At 42.5% G+C, this 24,002-nt stretch overlaps 1 protein-coding gene and 1 long non-coding RNA gene across 2 annotated transcripts in view; one reads left to right on the plus strand and one right to left on the minus strand.

Annotated features, from left to right (window-relative positions):
* The window catches only part of SerT (Serotonin transporter), a 387,450-nt gene that overhangs the window by 128,727 nt on the left and 234,721 nt on the right, over nt 1-24,002 (plus strand). The gene's annotated exons all lie outside the window — the stretch shown is intronic.
* LOC142804214 (uncharacterized) lies at nt 9,329-19,206 on the minus strand. Its single transcript, XR_012894520.1, has 2 exons — nt 18,820-19,206; nt 9,329-16,806 (listed from the first exon to the last, which is right to left on the minus strand). It is a non-coding gene; the product is annotated as an uncharacterized LOC142804214 (long non-coding RNA).

Genomic DNA, 24,002 nt, shown 5'->3' on the forward strand with positions numbered 1-24,002 from the left:
CGCCAGATTGTTTAGTGTGAACGAGCCATTAGGCGCTGTACACCAGCCCCACAAGATCACTTGATGACACATCGTTTCTGCGCGAGAGTGCTAAATACGATGAAGCCATTGAAGCCATGTGACAGAGACCGTGGAAGGAAAACAACTCGCCATTGGACACAGCAAGAATAACGAGAGCTCTTTCAGAGTTCTAATATTCTACAGCCTAAATTCACTAAACATCCCTGATCATCACATCATGGCTTTGGAACGTTAAACCCAGGTAACAAATTATCTATGTAGGCGCCTACGCTTGGGTGCTCTCATGGTGCTTTCTGGGCATAGACGGAAGAGAAGCTTCGTTCTCGATATGGTCGGTCAAGTTGATAATCATAAAGAAAGCTTTCCATGGTGTTCTGAAATTCAAGTGAATCCATAGACTGCATAAAATTCACCTTCTGGATTTGCTCAACTTCTGAATTTTTGTCTAATAAATGATGGCGAAGCATGCTGAATTGAGTTAAAAAAATCAGGCATTGTTCTTGCCTCCTCAGGGGCTACCCAGAGCAATAACATTATCTGTGGTTTTACACGCCAACAGCAGTATTTCATCATGAGGGGCGCCGTAGTATGAGAACTCCTGATATTTGGGAGAGCAGCGGAGCCCCATGATGCTTTATCCACCGTGGCGGACAACCCCCGAACTGTGTCGAGTGTTACCATACCACAGATGGCGCAATATTGCCACTTTCATAAGCCATCATACATGGGACAGCAGACGCGTCTGAAAAACATCTGAGCGCAAACATCATGCATGATGTCGTATCTAAACTACCTGCGGACAACAGAAAAATGTTGCCCCACCACGTAGGTCTAGTGGCGAAGGTACTCGGCTGCTGACCCGCAGGTCGCGGGATCAAATCCCGGATGCATTTTTGATGGAGGCGAAAATGCTGTAGTCTCGTGTGATCAGATTAGGGTGCACGTTCAAGAATTCTAGGAGGTCGAAATTACCGGAGGGCTCTACTATGGCGTCTGTCATAATCATATAGTGGTTTCACGTCGTTGAAACCTAGAAATCTATCAACAGCAAAACTTTCTGCCTGGCAATGCGTAAACACTGCTGTTTTGTGAGTGTCAGTGGCTATCACTGTTGGGCCAGCAACCGAAGTGGTGCGCTTCACGGTTCTCACTATTCTGCCAGCATAACTAGTTGACAATGATGCCTCACTCAATCAATTAGATATAAGGGAAGTTTCAGCTCCCGCGATAAGACTCTCCCACATGAGACGATGAGCGACAATCCTGCTATTGTGCAACTTGAGACATGAAGTTATAGCCACATTCCTGATTCCACATTGACGTGGCATCAATCCTGATGCCACAATTGTTCCTTATTTACTTCAATGGTTTAGCCAAAGTAATCAATCAACAGGATACCTCTGCTTATGGTGAATTCAGACGAAAGACCGAAACTGGATCTGTCTTAGACGCAGGTAAGTCAACATTGGCACTTTCGCAAAGTTTTGTCGTGTGCTTGCGCGATGCACCACACGGAAGAATAAGAAGTCGCCCAAAGATGAAAAACTGCCTCCTAGAAACTGTGCTTTGTGGCGTTGGCTTTGCTGCACTGCCAGCAGTTCAGATGCACCTTTTTCTCCCTCGGCCTGATCAATACCACCTGTCGCTTATCGCTCTCCAGGCACTGCTCATATCGCCTAGGAAGGTAATGGGCTTCCCGACGACGCCTCCGAAAACCGATGCGTCAATTTTTCATACTAGTGACACGAATCGCGTTCTGGCAGGCAGACAAGATGCGTGTGGCTACGAGATAAACGGCGTCAATGTGCCAACTTGCAACGTTTACCGTTATTCACTTGCTGCTCCAGGTATGGCGCTAGTGATGGCAGTGAAATCACTTATCGGCCTCTGAGCTATGAGAGCGGCGGGGTGCATAAACGAAGCTTCTTTTTATGCTCATAAAAGAAAGATTTTCACTGAGCACCGATAAATTATGTGCATTTATTTTTGTGCGAACGAATACTCTCTATCTGATGAATACATGCAGGCTATATACATTCGAGCGTTGAAATTATTTTTAGACGAAAAATACTCAACTAACCCACACAATTTTCGTTCACTTTTCTGTATTTTATCGGTGAGGAATATCGGCAGCAGTAAGACCGCCTGTTAAAGGAATGGCTGAACAAGGTCGACAAGTTGAGTCACTAAAATGTTATCTCCATAACAAAAGTTACCGCTTTGAAATGAAATAGTTAGTACTCTATCTTTCAGAAATTGTGACAAGTTACGAGCACGTGACATGTTATTTTAATGTTTAAATCCCAATATTCCACAACAGATGCAACGTCGTCCTTGCGGATGGCATTCTTCTAGTTGATAAATATTTACAGGACTTTAAAACGAGTAAATGGCGCTTCCTTGTCTTTCTTTTCCCGTATGCCCATGCTATTCCGTATGATGAAACCGTATAGGACTGTTACTACACTTCACTAAGAATCAATCAATGTTCACATGACCGTGAAGTAACTGCTGAAAGCACATTGATAGAACAGGGCGCAGATGCTTAATCTCGATATTAGGAAAAAAACAGTGTACAGGTATCTTTAGCAAAGAGTGTTTGGTTTACGTCGCGCGAAACTGAAAACGCCGTGCTTCTTCTTGTCATGCGCTTAAGAAAAAAAAAGAAAGAGTATGCGTGACTCTTTTCGGAAAGTTCCTATTTGCGGCGTATGTGACTCTCTTTAGAGCAGCATGCACGGTGACTGTCTTGGTGGGTCAGAGCCGGCGCGCTGTAGCATAATACCCTGACGCTCTGAGATAGAGTTAAAGGACTCTTCAGCGAAGCATCACACTACCACTTCTCACAGAGCCGGACCACTCTTGCCGGTGACACTCCTACGTGGGACAAGTGACTTTGCAGCTATTTCAAGCTAATTGACCCATTATCTACTTTTTTGTACAACTACTGCTGGAAATAGGGACGTATTCCTTTTAAGCAACTACAATATTACTTGACATTGGGCCAAGCAAGTGCTAAGAAGTAGTACATTTTCGGCATTATTTTACAATACTCCTCAAAACAACACACTACTACCAATAGAATAATACAAAAAGGGCAAACGGATGATCTGTGAATTACAACAAGGCAGATGAGGTATGTCTGATTTATATGAATGTGTAAGTGTCGCCAACCAAAATATGTGTGACATGCATAGTGTCGAGTCGTGAAAAATGAACTGCAGATATCAGCATTAGGTTCCCCTTTTTATTTCTAATAATTAAGAATAAGTCAAAAAGTAGTGGCAGCTAGCGGAATCACACTTTTAGCTTGTTATGTTGTCGCTTTTATGCAGAATGAGCAGCCATAAAAAATGAAATCTAAAAGGGGAACGTGGTATCAAGATGAGAAACTGGAATCGTAAAGATCTTGCAGAACATACAAAATAAGTGGTTTACAGAGACAGAAAAAAGGCTTAGAACAAAAAAGTAATTGCAAGCAGGCACAGTAAGGAATCATGATTTTTTTTGCCATTAGCGCGCAGAAAGAAACTTCAAAATAGTACCTTTTTTAAATTGTGGCTTGGTCACTAACTTGCAGCACAAAATGACGTGAGCTTGTTTCCCCCAAGAAACGCAATAATTACAGGTTCCTTTGCGTAGATGCCACTCACTTCTTTTCCTACATCGTCTTGTTGAAGCAAGGGAACCATGGAAGCGACAGACTCGTTGACAGTGCTAACGCCCCTGTTGACTTTCGCATGACTAGTGGTGAGGACCATAGCGACACATTTGCTTCTCCACGTGTGGCTGTCGACTGGAGTGAAGATGCTGGGCAAGTGAGGCAGGATTTAGGGAAAATCCAAAAAACACACACGAATTATTATTCAATTTCAAGAATACCTTTGTTCAACGCATGGTTACTGTATACACACGTTGAGCATGAGCGTTTTGTTTTACATAACTTTGCAACAAAAACACATTTTCACGTTGAAGAATGCGGGGACATCATATCGCCATAGGTCAGGTTCATAGCCAGAGGGGAATGATCTCCCTCGCCCTTCAAAATTTGAATTGCAGCAGAAGGCTTTGGCGATTCTAAATAATGAATATATGAATTTTTTAAAAAGCCTTCAACGAATGCTCTCACCAACCCCCCCTCCCCCCCAAAAAAAAATTCTAGGACACGGGTTTGCAATAGGGACTGGCTAACACGTATGAAAGCGCCTCTTTTTCTTTTTTCTTTTTGAGAGATTGCTTCAAAGTTGGCTTTAGGAGTCGACAAACTCCCACAACCAAGCCCCGCCTCTGGAAGTCGAGGGCACGCCGTGATCGGTTATTGACAAGGGGTTTAAAATCATCATTAAAGCGGCCCTCCGCCACTTTTTCAACTAACCATGGAATGGTTGAACTAAAACAAGTTACTGCATCAAGTACTCGACGCCGCAAAAATTTTAAGAATCCTGCAAATGCGCGTAAAATTAAAGAGCTGTCCCGCCGCGGTGGTCTAGTGGCTAAGGTACTCGGCTCCTAATCCGAAGGTCACAGGATCGAATCCCAGCTGCGGCGGTTGCGTTACCGATGAAGGCGGAAATGTTGTAGGCCTGTTCACTCAGATTTGGGTGCACGTTAAAGAACCCCAGGTGGTCGAAATTTCCGGAACTCTCCACTACGGCGTCTCTCATAATCATATAGTGGTTTTGGGATGGTAAACCCCACATATCAATCAATCAAAGATTAAAAAGCTTTGTCGCACGCTGCAGTCGCAATCTTCTCTCGTTCTGATCAAAGCGCTCGAATCTATGCATTGGAGATGGCATGAGCAAAGAAAGTACGTCACAAGCGCCTCATGAGCTTTAACATTTTCCTTTATTTTTTAAATACACGGCGCGGCTATTGCAGTCTGATCGCGTGGACAGACATGGACAAGTCGCGGCCTCTTGCGGCGATTCCTGTAACGACCGAGCACGGGACGTTCCAACAAGCTAATGGCTGATAGAGCGCCTTCTACGAGTAATTTTTCAGCTTCTTGCGTTATTTCTCGATAAAAAGCATGTATTTTTAGCTGACTTTGATAATTTATTGTCAATTGCAAGCAGCATCCTGCACTATATTATTTGGTTCAGTCGTTCTCGGGAGCTTCTACTACCGATTGGCAGCATTTTCTTACCATGATAAAAAAGTGTTGCAGGGCCCGTTTAGTTGCTCCGTCACAGACATGAGAGTGCGAGGACTCGAACGACACCAACGCACGTGGAAGCCGTCTAGGTTAAGGTCATACTCCAGACGCGGCATATGCTAGAAATATCGCACACAGCTCCCACAGTCAGGTATACCCCCGCCCTCGTGTCATACCGCCGGACGTCTTCGCAGATGTAACCAAAGCCGAGAACGGCAAACAGAAATGAGGGAAAGCAGCGCATGGTAGCCGCCGTAACGACGCACGCCGTCGAAAGTCTATGGCTTTCCATTTTACTGGAGAGGTGTGTCTTAAACATTTTAAAAGACTATCGCGTACGTGCTCGCAATATCGCGCCGTATCTGTACTTCAATCTACTGTTTTTAAGTGCACAAAGGCAATTTTAAGCATACAAAAGACATCTTAAACATTCGGTCCTGTGCAGCCGTGACGGCGAGCTACTCGCTAGTGGTATAATACTTCAGCAAATCCGCCAAGCAGGCTCTGCACAAAAATCTAAGAGTGCCGTTCAGTTCATACGTGAATTCTAGTTTGCGTATTTTTCTGTAGCATGAACAGGGTTGCGCAAAGCATCTTTGATGCACGGTCAATCAGCTGTCACCATCATCCTTCGCACTGAGGCGAAATATAATGTAGCGAACATTCAGCAGTTCTTATCGTTTGGGAAAGTACTTGGGTTCGATATGCATTCATTTGATGATCAAGAGTTCATCCAGTGAAAGCGGCACGGGGAGTATGTACGTCCCGGCGTCCTATCTTTTCGCATGAGAGTTCACGGGTTAATCATTCTTCCGCAGGCATGTAGAAATGCACGGCGCGCCACCTATGGTCGTGGGCAATGCGAAAAGAAGGAGAGCAGGCGGCGGCAGCGGAGGAAGGCGCCGCACCGGTAGCGACGCGCGACACACAGCCGCCAGGGTGGGCAGGGAACCAGCACAAATGACGCCGAACAGCATATACGCGATATGCATGACGCATACGGTGGCACCTTCGACACAGAAAACAATCGAAACGCACTTCACGAAAATTCTGTGACTCCTTAAAAATGGCAACTCCCTTTTTCTGCGCCTAGTTTGCTTCGAGAAAACACCAGCAGGGAATTAGCGTGTCATAAACCTCTTCTGATATTTTTTCTTTTAAAGCGAAACATTTCTTAGCCAACTTCGGCGACTTTGCGCCTATCTATCTATCTATCTATCTATCTATCTATCTATCTATCTATCTATCTATCTATCTATCTATCTATCTATCTATCTATCTATCTATCTATCTATCTATCTATCTATCTATCTATCTAGCCGCCAACAACTTTCAGCTCTCCAGGCCGTTTTGATAATGGTATCGATACCAAACTTGGTATGGCATAACATGACTGTATGAAGAACATAACTGACTAGTTATAACATGAACATCATGACATGGATGCCATGAATGTCAGGATTTACATTTCATGGTCCTGCAGCCATTGCGGTGATTTCGTTCACAAGGCACGTTGCAAAACGGTATGGTATGACACGATTGCATGGCGAACACAAGTGACAAACCCTAACATAAAAATCGTGACATGCGTGTCATGTAACAAGATGACTACGTGCCAAGCTCGTGATGCGCTCGTTGGCGTTTCGCAAGCGTCACACATACAAAATTTGGTATTACGATACCTGAATGAATGACGAATATATGTGACTGGTGCAAACATGAAAATCATGAGATGCGTGTCATGTAAGAACATAACCACAAGCCACGCTCATGATGCACTTGGGGCCATTTCGCTAGCTTCCCCTATATAGAATTTGGTATTATGGGACGTGAATGGATGACGAAGATACGAGGCTGGTACAAACATGGTAAACATAACATGCATGTCATGTAACAACATGACTACATGCTACGCTCATGATGCGCTAGCGGCCGTTTCGATAGGTTCACAATTACCAAACGGTATTACGTGACCCGAACGGGCGACATAGGTAAATGACGCATACAAACATGGTGATCACGACAGACGTAGTCATGTAACAACATGACTACATGCCACACTTATGATGCGCTCGTGGCTGTTTCGCTGGCTTTACATATGCTAAATTTGGTATTAGGTGAAATGAATGGTATTACAAAGGTATGTGACTGGTGCAAACATGATAATCATGAGTTGCGTGTCATGTGAGAACGTAACTACATGCCACAGTCAAGGCGCCAATATATATCAACGTGATGCGGTGCGCGTGGTCACCGGCGTCCATTTCGTCGCGTCACACCGGCGTTGCCACGCCAGGCACCGGTCCGGGCATATACTCGCAGGCGCGCGCCGCGCCGCGTTGCTTTGTCGCTTGCGCGTTTGAGCCCGTCCGGCGTCCCTCCGTCATGAAAAGAGAGAGACGCAGTGTTGTCTGGGTAACGCATTGGTGCGAAATGCATCATGTGGCATTTCGCGCTGGTTGCCGTCAGGCCGCGCCGACGGACGCTGTTCGCGCCGGTCGCGCCTGGCATCAGACTATAGAGTGCTCGCGTTTTGCTAACGTATACGTCGCTGTGCTCAGCATGCACGCGCGTGAACGCTACATCAGAGTATATTGGGCCCTTCATGGTGCGTTCGTGGCCATTTTGCTTGCCCTACATATACCAAATTTGGTTACGTGACGCCAATGGATGACGAAAGTAAGTGACTGGTTCAAACATGACAATCCTTAGAAGTGTTTCACGTAAGAACACGGCAACATACCACGCTCATAGTGTGCTCGCGGTCATTTCACTGGCATTGCAGTTTTTGTATATAAAATTAGTCATAATGGAGAAATAAAAATAGCTATCATGGCAAAATGTGTGTCCTCCTTATGATCCTTCTGGTTTAACGTCACTGGAAGACTTTTGAACAGGCATTGTGCAGACACTGTTGATGCAATTGATTCAAAATGAAACTAAAATGTGATTTGGGGATTATTTGAGTTATGCTTAAATTTATCTGTTTTACCATTTGGAAATAAAATACTAAATTTGGAAATACACTAAATTTGGTATCACGTGATGTGAATGGATGACGAAGGTAAACGACAAATCAAAACATGATAATCTTGACATAGAAGTCATGTACTGCATCATTTACCTCCACCTCGTAACGTTCTGCAAATTTTAAAGTGACATATCAATCTTTCTCATTCGTGCTTCGCATATCATCGAGTCACACTGTACGTGGGATCTGCCAACTTTTTAAAGACGATAGTCTCACAGAACACCTACCAGTTTAGAGAACGGAAACTGTACCTTTGCGCTGTTGTATCAAAATAACATGCAAATTCGTAGCGGCGGCGTACTGAACTGCAATACCACGAGAATGGCGCCAGCAGTACTATCATCATCAATAAACAGACACATTTTTTTGTTGCAGGTGGGGGGGGGGGGCTTGCGGCTAGTTCGCGCTGCTCGCTTCCTCTGGGTTTTTTTTTCGTTGCCCAATCGCGTTTCACGTCTGTAATTATCGTCAGGGGACCTACACTGTAAACCAAATTATACCCATATAGGTGTTTTATAGTGTCTATAACTCACACCCCTACACCCCACGAAATGGGTGTATCAAGCAGCACTACACCTATACCGTGGGGCGGATTTCCGAACTTACACCCTATGGCACAAACATTTTTGGGGGTGTAAAAGCAAATGTACACCCACGTGGCCTTAAGGGAGTGAGGGTGTAAAAGCGAATGTACACCCAAGTAATCTTAAGGGCGTAAGGGTGTAATATTGCTATGACATCCTAACACCCTTAAAAAACAAAAGTAGTGTAAGGGTGTAATTCGCCCAATTAGCAAAAAGGGTGTGGGGGTGTTCATGCTGATTAATGCCCCAACACCCATGCGAAAAGTACCATAATTTGAGTGTTACCCCTTTCCAGTAGGCCCCTGTAAAAGCACGTGAAAGCTTACCCTTTAGCTAGAACTTTCATGTGCAGATGTCCTATTGTAGTGGCTCCTCCCACAGTGTGGTAATCCTGGCTCTAGCACAGCTTTTATGGTGCATATATGAAGCACGGCATATAAGGTTCTCACATATAACATGTAATCCTAGCTGCGTGCGAAGGCATCACTCAAAATGAGTTGTCATACATAACAGAACGTTCACAAAGACATGCAATAGTGCAAAATGAAATCAAGCTTTATTTTATTAGACACAGAGCACATACAGGCTTCAGAGACAAATTGTACCTTAATCAAAAGCCTTTTTCAATTGTGCAGAGCAGAATGCCATCTGCTACAAAAGAAGACCGAAAATCAGACGTCAATGGTACGGCATGGAGCTCAAACGACCGATGCATGCATATCAAAGTACTAGAGAAGAGCCTTTATTTGCACTTAGAAATGAAGGATTAATTTTAACACGCTTCAATGCAGCACAAAAGCACAGTGCAGTGAAGCATACAAACAGCAGGAAGAGTAGTGCAATGCAGCATGCCTTATTTCTCCAATATACTGAAATAATATATCAATGCACACTATAATTGCCTCATTGATACGCCACAGTTTGCATGTGTTGTGGCATTCCCTATGCATATTATGCAATGCTAGTAGTATTCTAATGAATGTAATGACAAAACAGTCTTAAAATGGCATTTTCATTTCACAATAACCCTTGTGTGTTCAGACATTCAGAATACTGGAAAAACAATAATACAGGAGTAAAAACAATAGGCAAAATTACAATAGCTTAACAGTGTCACTAGATACTAACCATGCAGAATAATTGATTTAAAGATGAAAAATATCAAGCGCATCACATAATATGTCCCCCTGAAACAATGCAACATCAAAGAACATAAAATGAACTCAAAAGCAGGGTGAAAGAGTAACCACTTACAGCTAGCAGAGGCGGAGCAGCCACGCTATCATCTGGAGCAATATTTTGGAGCATCATATCTTGCTTTTCCAGGGAGAAAACTTTAATTTGGAGCAGGTTTCAGGAAAAACAAACGCAACATTTTTGAGCCTGAAATTCCAATTTACAGCATTGATAGATATGTGCAGTTTAGCGTACCAAAACCACCATATGTTTATGATAAACGTCGTAGTGGAGGGCTCCGGAAATTTTGACCACCTGGGGTTCTTTAACGTGCACCCGAATCTGAGCACACGGGCCTACAGCATTTCTGCCTCCATTGGAAGTGCAGGCACCGCAGCCCTGATTCGATGCCGCGACCTGGGGGTCAGCAGCCGAGTACCATAGCCCCTAGACCACCGCAGTGGGGCTCCAAATTTACAGTAGTACTACAAATTAGACTGAATCACACAAAAGGAATAATATATGTAGAAATTAATTGACATCCGCTAATTCATTCAAAATATACGAGAGCCGAGCTATTTCAATAAAAGCACTCTTGAACTGTCCCACAGTGCAAACAATGCTAACCTCCCTATTTACGAACGCTCCTCGACTCGAATCTCGTCCTTCACCTGAACTAGCTGAGCACAGTGCCACCGCTTGTCTAAAAATGACGCTTTTCTCGAGAATCGCTGCAGATTATCCCTGATATTGGGTGACTTGCTCTGCCTAGAGACTGCGCTGGAATGAATTTTCTCAAGTCAAGGTGAAGCATTTAGTCAAGGGACGTTCTAAAATAAGGGGCTAAAAACTCACAGTAGTATTTGCCCAGCTTGCCAAACTGTTTGACAGGCGACCCAGAAATTCCATATATTCGTAAAGGAGGAGCTCAAGGGGGTGGCGAAAACAAAAAAGTGGCATAGGATTTTTTTATTGTCACTTCAGGCTGCAAAAACCTCATAAATCACTCTGAAAGACAGCCAGCACTCATACTAGTACTTGTTATTGAATGGCATCCGCATGGCAGAGTAATATAGGGAAAAAATATTTTGTGTCCTGTGACAGCGAGTATTAGTAGCCACTTCCAAATCATAAAGCACTTTTCTGCAGAGCGAAAGCGTACTCTGGCAAAAGCGACTTATAAAGCATTATGGACGTCATAGAAAGGGGCGGGGAGAACTTTCTTTTAAACCGTTCTACTCTTTTCTTTTGCTGTGAGGATAGAATTAGGTCAATTAAAAGTTATAATTACGGTTGGCGCATCTGTATTAGATTGGATGATGATGACCCCGCCTCGATGGTTTAGTAGCCAAGGTAGGTACTCAGTTGCATTTTTCATGCAGGCGAAAACGCTGTCGGCCCATTTGCTTAGATTTCGGTGGAGAAGAACCCCAGGCGGCCGAAATTTCTGGAGCCCTCCCCTAAGCGTCTCATAATCAAATTGATGGCTTTAGGACATTAAACTGCACCTATCAATCAATTGGATGGTGATGTGCAAACTTACGTTGAATAATGAATGTTATGTTTCATGATAAAATTAACAATACTGAGAAATAATTGAGGCTGGTTGTGTATTTCATAATGGTTTTGTGCTAAATTAGGAAATTGTATCCGATTGACACAATTGACGTGGCTGCTGTTCTCTTGAACATGCAAATATGGATACGAAAATAGCATGTAATATTGTGCCATAGACATTAAACATGTGCTGTCAATAGACATGAATGCCTGAATTGAATAGTCAATTTCGCGACGAAACCACGACCGCACAAAGAAAACACATGGACAGAACCGCTGCTCACTAGCAGCTGTTTGTACCATATATTTATAATATACCATATATTCATACACACAACCTTAAAAAGGTGGCGAGTCGGCATGAAATACTGATGGAGTTCGTGCCCCTAACAAACTAGCAAAGTTGCGCTGGTGCATCGCTGAAAATCATGTTGAGCAGCTGAAAGGCTGTAAAAAGAAGTATGCGCGGCCATTCACGAAGTCTGTCAGGGAAGCGGTTTACAAAATACCCCTATTGTGCAGAAAGAGACATGTTGGCCAGACGACGAGGCGCTGCGTCAATGATCGAGTGAGTGAACACGCCCTTACGGCAAAGAATAACGACGGTGCCCGTTCAAGAGCGCATGTCACTTCACGTGGATTCACATCAAGAGCAATTTCGAAGGACTTTCACAAAAGAAATGGGGTATCAATTGCGTTAGCAAAACTTCGCTCATCATGTATGAGCTGGAAGCACGGTATCTAGCGATCATGTGTCCTATAGCATCATTAGGTAAGGGACGGCCCGAGTAGGTTGCATATGCGTTGACGAAAAGTGGGTTTATATCAGCCTGTTTCCTCAAGAAATAAACAATTGCAAATGAGTGCCCATCTCGTTTATGTGTTCTATTTGTTTGTGTGGTCGTCATTTTGGCGCAAAATTGACTAATGTTTAATGCAACATGCACCAACTATCCAAACAGCGAGTTCTACAAGACATGAATGCCGCTGCTGCACATGTAAACAACAATAGCACGTGCAGCCGCCTTAGAACTGTCAAAAAAGCAGCGTTATACAGTGCCTCAGAGGAGGCACTTTCAATATACTTCTTGGAAAATAAATGGCTTAATAAGCATAGGACTTTTTTCTGTGTTCATGACACGCTGTTAGAGTGATTTCATGCCAAACGCCCAGCCATTTTGGCAACTATCTCAAATGCATTTGAAAATTATTGTGCTGATTATTTGTATTGAAAGCAGTGAAACGGTAGGATATTTTGGAGAGAAAAAATGTTCGGTCACGTGGTTGCCTTCGGAACTTCGGAAATGTCGTTTGGGTGTTGTTTGGGAAAAAATTTAAAAGTACGTTCTATACCAAACTTGGTCTACATGTTGAGTAAAGGTTCTTGTGTAAGGTGTTTGAAGCTCAGTAATAATATTGCATTTGTACTGGCACATATGCTTCTAAGAATTTAACCAAAATGTGTTATGTTTGCAATTTTTTTATTGCAATACTGCAGTTTGTATGAATATCTGAAATAGTGAATACTAACTCCACGCAAGGTATATTTTGAGAAAAAAATATTGAAGACCTCTCAAGCTGGTAAACTTTATGAGAAAAAATCATTAATACTACAAAATCGTAATTTTTGTCCATATTGAGATGCAATTTACGCCATGTGGGGGCTCAACTAAAAATTACCTGTATACATAAATTGAAAGCCAATAAACAGTTCTTTTCATATACCATCATTACAATTTTTGTTTTGAGGAAGAAAATAATTTTTTAGCATTCCCATTGGCGCCTATCTTCCCATTTGGTCATACGACAGCTGCCGCCTTGAATTTCCCTATTTTCATCAATGGGAAAGTTCAAAACTTATTTTCTTCCTTAAAACAAAAATATGTAATGATAACAATTGGCGTATGAAAATGCCGTTTCTTTTTTTTCGATTTAGGTTTGAAGGTCATATTTATTTGGACCACTCGACAGTTCAAATCACGTCTCAATATAGACGAAAATGACGATTCTGCAAAATTTGTAATTTTTTCTCGTAATGTTTCAGCAGCTTAAGAGGTCTCATAATATAATTTCCTCAAAATATACCTTTTGTGTAGTTAGTATTCATTACTCAGACATTCATAGAAAGTGCAGTATTACAATAGAAAAAATGCAAATATAACACATTTTGGCTAAGTTCTTGAAGGCGTGGTAGACGAAGAAAGTGCTTAACAGTGCAAACGACAAGAAGGGAAAGAAGAGGCGAGAACAAAGCCCTGAACAAACAACCAAAGTTTATTGCAAACCAACTGCAATATATGGAAAACAGAATCTGCGCATAACCACGCACCATAAGCAGAATTGCACATACATGCACCATACGGCCTACCTTATCAACAACCGGTCATATAAGTGGACCCCAGATAACTAACTTCACAGCAGTTAAGAAAAATTGAGGGTAGGCTAACACAGGAAGCACTAAGTTGTTGAATAAAGAAGGCTTCACTAATCTCGTGCTCGCGCCGATTTTTATATCCAAAGTGATCAAACACTTGTCAAGAATTGGCTGACAACAAGACTTATTACAATGGTCTGCCAAGTGGCGGGGAGGGAAACCTTTTAGAGAGTTAGCGTGCTGCCTCAACCGATCGTTCATGCATCGCCCTGTTTGGCTAATGTTCACAAGTAAATAATATCTTGTAGAGAATCGCTAAAACACATTCAACATGGCAAATAGTGTGTTTCTTAGTGCATGCTTCGTTCTTAGGTCCTGCGCTGTTCACTATGCGACATAGGCCAGCGAGCTTGTCGCGTGCGCAGAACGCAACTCTTACACCCATTTTTCCAGTGACCTTCTTTAGCCTATAGGAAACTTTGTGTACGTAGGGAATAACAGCCTTGCTAGAATGAGGCTTGTTGAGTTAGCTGTTGCTTTGTGTCTTATCAGGCAATCTTAGTGACGTTAGGAGAGCCTCGGCAATAGAAGTTAGCAGGGGATTAGAAAAGCCTGCTTGTTGGAGGCGGTGAACTAAGAACGAGAAACTGCACTCTATTTGGCGGTGACAAGAGCCAGTTAGAATTGCCTTTAGGCAGGAAAAAGTGGTGCTTCACTTGACTAGCTTAAAATGGGTGGACGTAAAAAGAAGAAAGCTTTTCCTTGGGCAAGGTTCGTACCGCCTATATACATGGTCAACCAAAAAAAGCATTTCTAAGTGTAGACATCGTAACTTGTCGTCATGAATCAAACTCCGACTTTAATTCCAGTTGCTTCATTTCACGCCACAAAATGTCAAATATCTCACCAGTGCAGATGTGTGCATTGGCTCATGTTTAGCACCAGTACTTTGTGACCTTTTACTCGCGCGGTATGAAAGAAGTCCCATGGCTAACTTTGATCACACGAGTAAAGTTAAAGTGTTCGGCTACGTTGACGACTTTTTAGTGTTTTACCGCATCGATCAATCTGACCCTCGGCGAACCACCAATGAGATATTTGACATTTTCGGGCGTGAAATGAAGAAACTAGAAATAACGTCGGAGTTTATATCTGACGATAACCTACATTGTCTACAATTATAAAAGCTTTTTTTTGTTGATCATGTATATAGGCGGTACGAGCTATGCTCAAGAAAGAACCTACTTTTTACGTCCACCCATTCTAAGCTAGTCAAATAAAGCATCGCTTTTTTCTGCCTAAAGGCAATTCTAACTGGCTCTTGTCACCGCCAGATAGAGTGCAGTTTCTCGCTGCAAGTTCACGGCCTTCAACAAGCAGGCTTCTCTAATCCCGAGCTAACTTCCATTGCCGAGACTCTCCTAACGTCACTAAGAGTGCCTGATAAGAGACAAAGCAACAGCTAACTCAACAAGCCTCATTCTAGCAGGACTGTTATTCGTTATACGTACACGAAGTTTCCCAAAGGCTAAAGAAGGTCACTGACAAAATAGGTGTAAGAGTTGTGTTCTGCGCATGCGATAAATTCGCTGGGCTATGTCGCAGGGTCAACAGCGAAGGACCTAAGTAAGAAGCATGCACTAAGAAACACGCTACGTGCCATGTTGATTGTGTATTAGCGATTCTCTACAAGCTATATTTTTTACTTTTGGGCACGGTTACATTGGCCAATTAGGGCGATGCATGAATGATCGGTTGAGGGAGCACCCTAACTCTCTAAAAGGTTCTCTTTCTAGCCACTTGGCAGACCATTGTAATAAGTCTTGTTGTCAGCCAATTCTTGAAAAGTGTTTGATCATGGGGGGATATAAAAATCGGCGCGATCACAAGATTAGTGAAGCCTTCTACATTCAACAACTTGTGCTTACTAAGTTAGCGTACCTTCAATTTTTCTTAACTGCTGTGAAGTTAGTTATCTGGGGTCCACTTATATGACTGGTTGTTGATAAGGTAGGCTGTATGGTGCACGTATGTGCGATTCGCTTATGGTGCGTGGTTATGCGCAGATTCTGTTTTCTATATATTGCAGTTGGTTTGCAATAAACCTTGGTTGCTTGTTCAGGGCTCACCTCGTCTCTTCTTTCCCTTCTTGTCGTTTGCACTGTTAAGCACTTTCTTTGTCTACCATACAGCACCAACCAGCCGTATCAAGCACTTTGTTAGTCTTGGAGTCGTATGTGCCAGTGAAATTGCACTAATATTACTGTGCTTCAAACACTTTACACATGAACTTGTACTTAACATGTAGACAAATTTTGGTATAGAAGCAAGGAGCAGTACTTTTAAAATAAACTTTTGCACAAACAAGATTAAATTGACATTCCGTTAAGTTCATAAGGCAACTACGTGACCAAAATTTTTTTCTTTCAGAAATATTTTACTGTTTCACTGTTTTCAATGCAGTGAATCATCACAATTTTTTTAATAGATTTCAGATGGTCGCTAAAATAGCTGGGATGTTTGGGATGGAATGACCCATTCGTGAATCCACCTTTTAAGTTGAAGACATATAGGCCATCTCCAGTTGATCATACAACTCTAACATTATGCATTGTATACAGTTTTCTACACGCACTGCTGTTGATCTGATGGCAAACTGATACTCATATTGGAAAAATAAATAGGTATTTGGGGCACATAGCTTGAGATGAAGCCTTCCCATCAGAGGAATGTTCCTGAAATGTACAAGATATTTGGTGCACCCAATGAGTAGCGTCCACCACTGCTGCAACCCTTTGAGTGAGGTCGTGAGCCCGGAACAGCTGCTTTCATGTTGTGATGAGTGCACTGCATCGTCAGCACCCAGTCCGTCGTAGAAGACGTAGTCTGCTTTCCTTTCAACCTTCTGCATGTAAGAGATGCAGAACATTCAACTAAGCATTTAAAAAATACTGGGAACAATCAGAATCTCATTATGATGTGTCATATAATAAAAAGCTCCAGCTTCCCCACTTTCAGCTTTACCACTATTCACTTTTACATTTACAAGCATCTGTGCATATAAGTGTACGAATGGAAGTGCCATGTTTGAGTCTACACCATGGTGGTGGTGAAAAAGTACTTCTCTCTTGAATCATGCACCTACCAAGAAGTTTGAAATATACTGGGATGCTCAAATTTCAGCGTTTTTACCAAGTTTTATTGCTTAGCTAGAATACCCTAACCAATAGGCCACTACAATGGGTGATACAAAAAATTATATAAACCCATTCAGACAGAAAAGTAGCAATATTTATCATTTACTTTGAAGGATAGTTTTGTAGACATGTACACATCACAGATGTACAATCTACTGTGTGACACTAGTGTAAAACATCGAGCAAGCCCCAATCTGAAAGGATCAACAGCACTTATTAAAGGACAACTGCTGCTGAAAACACAGCACTGTGTATTTGTGGAAGCTCACCTCTAAATTTCTTCTCCAGTTACATAAATGTGGGGTACTGGATAATTTTATAATGTGTCTTTTACAGGTTGCTTATTGGTCAACAAAATGATTACTTTAGGCTTTGAGTAAAACTGACAAATCTCAAAAATAAATAAGACGTGCTAATCTTATTCTTCCAGTGCATGCAGAAGCAGCTCATTTGCAGTTGAATTTTTTTAATTCATAAAAACAGCCATACAACAGATAATGTATCACAAGTAAGTTAAGTATATGCTCAATAAGCTCTGAACTGCCGGACTTTAAATGTAAAATTAAAAGAAATGCACGACTTATTAGAGAAGTAGCTAACAGGAATATATGCATGGAGGGCTTATTAGTTGGATCAGTGTGTTTGCATTCCTAAGGATGAAACCTGCACAGACAAAATGCATGAAACAGACAAGAACTGTTAGGTCTGCCTGCTTTCATTTACAGCCACCTGTGTCGCCATCCTCATTTTGTTTTTCGCGAGCGTGTTCTTTAGTGGCTAACTATGCCTACACCATTATCATCTGTGCTGTATCAGCTTAACTGAAAGTATTGTGTGGGTGTTTGTTGGTACACTTTGGCTAAGCTTTCATATGTAACCACAGCGCCGAAACCCTACACGAAAATATACAGAAATATTCTATTCTACAATATTCTATGTGCCGCACTACAACGGTGCAAAAATGCAAAAAGATGTGTGCAATTGAGTGTGGCTGTTCAATCCCTTATTAAAGCACATCAATATTTCCATATCCTGATTATCTACGATATACTAGAATAAATATAAACAAACCTAACAAGGCATAAAAAGCGCAAATCACTAACCAAACAAGGTACATCTAAATTTTTTGGTTAGCTGCACAATCGTTAACAAAACACATGTCACGCCGCTGCAAAGCGCAGGCATCAAAGGGGTACTGATAAAAAATTTTAAGTATTTTGGAATTGTTACTTTAAATAGCGTATTTACTCGCATTAAAAACGCACCCCTATCTTCAGTCATTGAACTCTGGATTTTTTTCTCCCGCGTAATAAACGCGCCCCATTTGTCCACTGCAGTCCCACTAACTGACAACTGGCGCCTCATTTACCGTTGATCTGCTTCATTTATTGTTATTATTATTATGCCATTTCTTTCGCCCACCTCGGCTCGCTCACCCCCCCCCCCCCGCCTTTTTTTTCTCACCCGCTGCCGCATGCCCTAAGGTCCATCTGCGCGCGGCACATCCCCCCGTTTTCTTTAACCCTGCGCTACAGCGAGGTTCACGAACACTGCGACTGTTGAGGCATCCCAGCTGATAAGCACAGAGCGAGCGAAGGTCACGAAGCTAGCGGCGCCAAGAGACGGTCGCTTCCTGCAATTACGAGTATCGCGGGCAAATCGGGCGTCGGCAGGCCGGCACGCACTTCTGCACGTCGTTGTTCGCATGCACGAAAGCTTACCTTTTCAGCAATAGCACGAAATCCAAAAGCGTTCTCCATGTAGCTCCCAGCGCACACTCCGTTGATTGCTTGATCGGAAACATTCTCCTTGCGGCGTGCACAAGCTTCAACGAAAGCCGTTGACAGAGGACACACACTCCGCCGCACCGAAGTTGTTCTGTACTTGCCGACGCGCCACAGCTTGCAGTGACTCGTACTGCATCTACTGTAACCTCGAGTTGAACCGTGCAAGCCGTATAAGTACACATCCCAAGCAAAGCAAGTGAATAGTAAAATAATAAACCACCGTCAGCCTGCAGCAAACACGCGTACGACATGTTACTACCCAATTCAAAGTCTGCCTGTTGACGATGGCGATGGGCAGTTGCCCCGAGACCTCAAAACCGAAACCGAAACTCATAGCAGCACCGTTTTATGATATAATTTTCAAGCTATGTCAAGCCTCCAAGATATAGTGCAAGTTTTATGCTTGACAACATATTTATTTGCTAGCAGAGCTTCAAAGTAGTTTTTTTTTGCCGAGTGAGGCGTGGTTGTGGTGTTGTTTCGAAATTTTGGAGTCAAAATTTGTTACTTGTGCAACATAGATATAAATAAAAAGTTAGGGAAGGGCGGCGGGGAGGTTGTTCTATATTTGACACATCTCCACCTCTTTCTTATGTTCGTTTGAGGAGCCTTTTTATTAAAAATAGGGCAAATCTAGCGCCGAAAAAAGCTCAACGGAGCTGCATTGGCATATACATGCTATCAACGTTTTTCTAGAACAGTGATAATTATAAATAATGTTTTAATATTACTGTTTTAGAGGAAAGGTAAACGTATGTATGAGCCAATTGAGTGTCATTGGAGCTACTTTCGGTTCAGAATTTGGGCCATTTCGCACAAAGAAAAAAATGAAAGCTCCCGATTTGGTTTCTCAAGTATGCAACCACAGGCAAAAATGTACATGTAAATGTGTCAGGCCCCCCTTTTTTTTCCTCTTTCTGTCCCCCTGAATGCATAAATCCTAGCAACACCCCCGCTGTGCTATTAGCTTCCTTTAAATAACACTCTGCCATTCAAAAAGAACCTGGGGACTATGCTTTTTTTACCAACAAAGTATGAATGAAAGTCCTAACTTGTGTGTGAGCATAGCAATGTGCGATTATCTGTGCATTGTAACGTCACAGTAACAACTATCAATTACAATGCTGCAACTAGTCAACTATTCTCCATTCTTGTGGCACGGGTACGTTGGGCTAGTGTTGTCTACGATCGTTCACGTGTATATTAAGCGACGCGCAAGCGTTCAGATTAAGGATATAAAAAAGAACAGTAAGTGCCCACAGAGTGGTGCATACCATTGTACGAGTTCACCCGGGCTTAGCGGATGTACGCGAAGCTTGTCCTGCAGCGAGGCATGCGTGCACAGCAGCTGCATTAGAGTAAGCTTAGCCTGTTATTTGTAAACATGCCTAGTTCCACGGCAATCCGAATGGTGCAAACATTCAATTTGAACTCATCCATGTTCATAGATCTAAATATAACTCACTGAATAAATCAGGGACGCTTGTATTATAGCGAAATACTTCAGTGTGAGGAAATATGTGGACCCCCATTAAAAAAATTGGCCCCGTATCTGCATGTTTCTGCAAATGTCATCGAAAGACGACAGTCTTGCGCGTGGAAAGAGTGAACAGGACATTTATTTGGTGTTCTGTGCAAGAAAATCGGTGAGTGGTATTCTGGAGGCACTGCGTTTGAGTCCCTCGAGCGTGCAGCGGAGGCGAACGAGCGCATCAATCACCTCACACATTAAGGGACTTTATCACACATAAGACATGAGCGCCATCTGGCAGTTTTCTGAAAAAAAAAAACAAAGCGTATGGCTCTGAGACGGGTGTGCGCGCCCATCTCAGAGGTGATAAGGTGTAGAACGCAAGGCGACGGTAGGTGCCACCACCGTCTCGTCTTAGCAAAGCGTTGGAAACACTCCCCGTTCCGTGCAATCATGGCATGGTCAGCGCAGCGTGATAAGCGCTACGGTCTTTAAAATTACTCATGTATGCTTTTCCAGTAAAATACGCACGTGCAGAATATATACATGTTGTTATGGTGCCTCAAACATGCGCAATAATTGCTTTTTAATTGACGATTGCACAAGCATGAACGCTCAGTCTTGAGCAACATTGGTGGGCGATGCGGATGGGGTCGGCCGTTTCAAGTACCAGATGCCGTATGGAGTGGACAAACAAGATAAATGTGCAGGCGGACAGACAGACAGACCAAAATTTTTGCGTCGAAAGTCCCCAAGAAAGACCATCGTTCTTAATAAACCAGGAGCTCTGGTACAAAAAAAAACTTAGTGTGATTTCAAATGAGAAAGCGCCCACGATAGCCTGTCGAAAACCATGTGTAATCGTTTCATGTTATGTTAAAGCGCATCATAATCTCTTTTACCGACGTCTCTGTGAGAATTAGAGAAGAATGGACATGAGCGGCAGCAAAATATTTTTAGTAAGAATCTCAAAAACGTAACCCTTGTATTAAGTCGTTGAACATGTGAGAAATGTTCTGAATGATGTAATTAGGGGGTGGTGTAATAAATATAGTACATACCACGATATACTTTGGCTAATGATACGGGAAATGAAAACAAAGGCCGAAACATTGATATTTTCACCAGAACTTTGGCATGCGGTTTGATTGCATCCGTTGAGATGTGATATGTATTGATGCTCTAAACTATATGCATATATGATAGGTGTAACATTCAAGGAAACACCCTTGGGTGTAATTTGCGAACATACACCTATAGTACACCTAAAAATGACAAATGGGTGTACAAAAGGTGGAATTGCAGAAATTACACCCGTGCGGATAAGTTTGGCAGAAATAATAGGTGTAAGATGGGTGATTTATTGAAAAATTCACCCTCAAGGGTGTGAAATGATTTGCAGTGTAGCTGGCCTCGACTGGCAAAAACAACGTCAATCAAGTAAGGTTTGCATCGTTTATTGCGAGTGTCCAAGCCGGTACAATCAATGTATACGGTCTGATCCGAACAAAACAAGTCACTCATACATATCGAAAGCTTTCAACCCATGTGTAAAGACTCTTGAAAGCTAACACGCATATGCATATAACTGAACATCAAAATCGCTGAATGAACGTCGCTCTCATTGTGTTGCGGCGCTCGAGTTTAATAGCGTGGCTTCAGGGCAAGGGTCCGATTCTGCCGTCAGATGCGGCGCTTGCCCCGTAGTGTTGATCCTGAACCGAATGCATGATGTGGAATCGGGAAGGAAACTTGTACATTGCCGATAGATAGCTCGCGCAGTAAGAGCAATGTAGTTTTGCTAACGTTGTTAAATAAGCAATTGCGGATGCGTGTATTTCTGAATCATTTTCGCTCTGCAATGCTACATTGAGTACTTCACAATTCTGCAATGTAACGTCGTGTCGAGAGAGTAGGCACTACTTTTAATACTAAGCCGTGAGCCCATATCATAGGTATTATGTATTTAGGGGATGGGCCTAAAGATATTTCAGGCTTGCTACATTTATTGTTGGAGTTAAGTTACGCAGTTACCACAGCTAGAATTTCTCGTCGCAGGTAATGACCAGTCTGCTGAGTATGCAGCGAACATGTATGCTAAAGGGACACTCATGACGTGTGTGCTTACAGATCGAAAAGGCCCAATTATAAGAAAATAAGCTTCAGGTATGCATTGTACAATTTTGTTGTCTGTACATCTTTGTTGGTACTCTTACATCACACTATCTGCTCAGCCCCGAGCACAAGATCTTTTTTTTGCATATACATCACCATAGAACTTGAGTACTCTCTTGCAAGCAAGCACTCCTGAAATCAATTGGTGGTACATAATGTGAATCTGTCCGAATACTAATTACATAAAGATCACATTTATTACACGCTTGTTATTATGTTTACTTTTTCAGTATACTTGTGCTTGAAATGAAGTTGTTTTCTCCCTGCTACTTTTAGAGGTTAGGACTTGAAATACGTGCTATCTTGCAGTGTGGCTCTAGATAAGTGATGATCATGTATGTTTCAACTACCTGTGCGATTTCCTAGATTTTTTTTTCATGACCGTAGTGCACAGAATTTCACTTCGTAGTGGTAGACACTATAGTTATGACAACTTAAGTTAAACAGAAGCAGATGTGCACAAAGAAATCTGGAACGTTTTTCTGCCAAAAAAGAACAGTACCACATGCAATGAACACAATCTTGCTCTTCATGACAGCATTCACGTCTTTAAAGAAGCTGTGCTGCAACTGCTCATCACCTTCATGATTTATTATTTTAGGAGCCCATTGAACAGATGTGCAGAGCTAAAGCAATAGAGTGCAGTCTTATGAGCTTTGGTGCATCTTTTTGTAAACTTGTATGAGCTAAACACATTTAATTCAGACAAAACAGTTCTGGATGTTGTTGGTAAACTGGCACAAGGCACAACTAAATGTCGGAAAGCCTGTTTATGCCCATCACTGTGGGTGTGTTCATTATGTAGTGAAAATAATAATTTCCGACGATTCACATGCCAACTATGAAGTGATCGTGAGTCATACAGTAGTGGGCAAATTTAGAATGATTCTGGCTTCCAGGGGTTCAAACAAATGACATTGTAGCCTCACAGGAGACAAGATTGCTTGTCGAAATATTTGCTTTGACCCCTTATGTTAACATATTTTTCATATTTTCAAGCTTCCATCTTTTAAGGGTCAGTTTAGTTCCCCTGCACTAATCCGAATTGGTTCACAGCTGTGCACGAGAAGTTTAGAACTTGTGCGGCAGGAGTTCAGCGGTGCGGCATCACAAGTGAATGACAAGGTGCCGACAAGGTGGAATCCTTATTTTTGTTCGCTTAATTTAATGAGGTGCAAACATCTTGGCAAAACACGCCGCATTTATAGAGGTGGGTACAGCACCTACGTCTAATGCTATGTTGTTTGCTAAGCTGTGCGAGGGGCTGCACCAAACCAGCACCGTCAGAACAGACGGTACAGGAAAGTCATGAAATAGTTTTGGTGCTGTACCTCTCCTGCGCTTTTTGAAATGAATGGCAAGATTTAGAAGATGCCATTGCTGCGCCACTGAAACGAATGGCAAGGTGCAGCACTTGGTAAATTGGATCATGGGGTGCAGGCGAATCGAACAAACCCTTAAGCACACAAGC

Source organism: Rhipicephalus microplus, chromosome 3 (assembly GCF_043290135.1).
Source record: "Rhipicephalus microplus isolate Deutch F79 chromosome 3, USDA_Rmic, whole genome shotgun sequence".
NCBI lineage: Eukaryota > Metazoa > Arthropoda > Arachnida > Ixodida > Ixodidae > Rhipicephalus > Rhipicephalus microplus.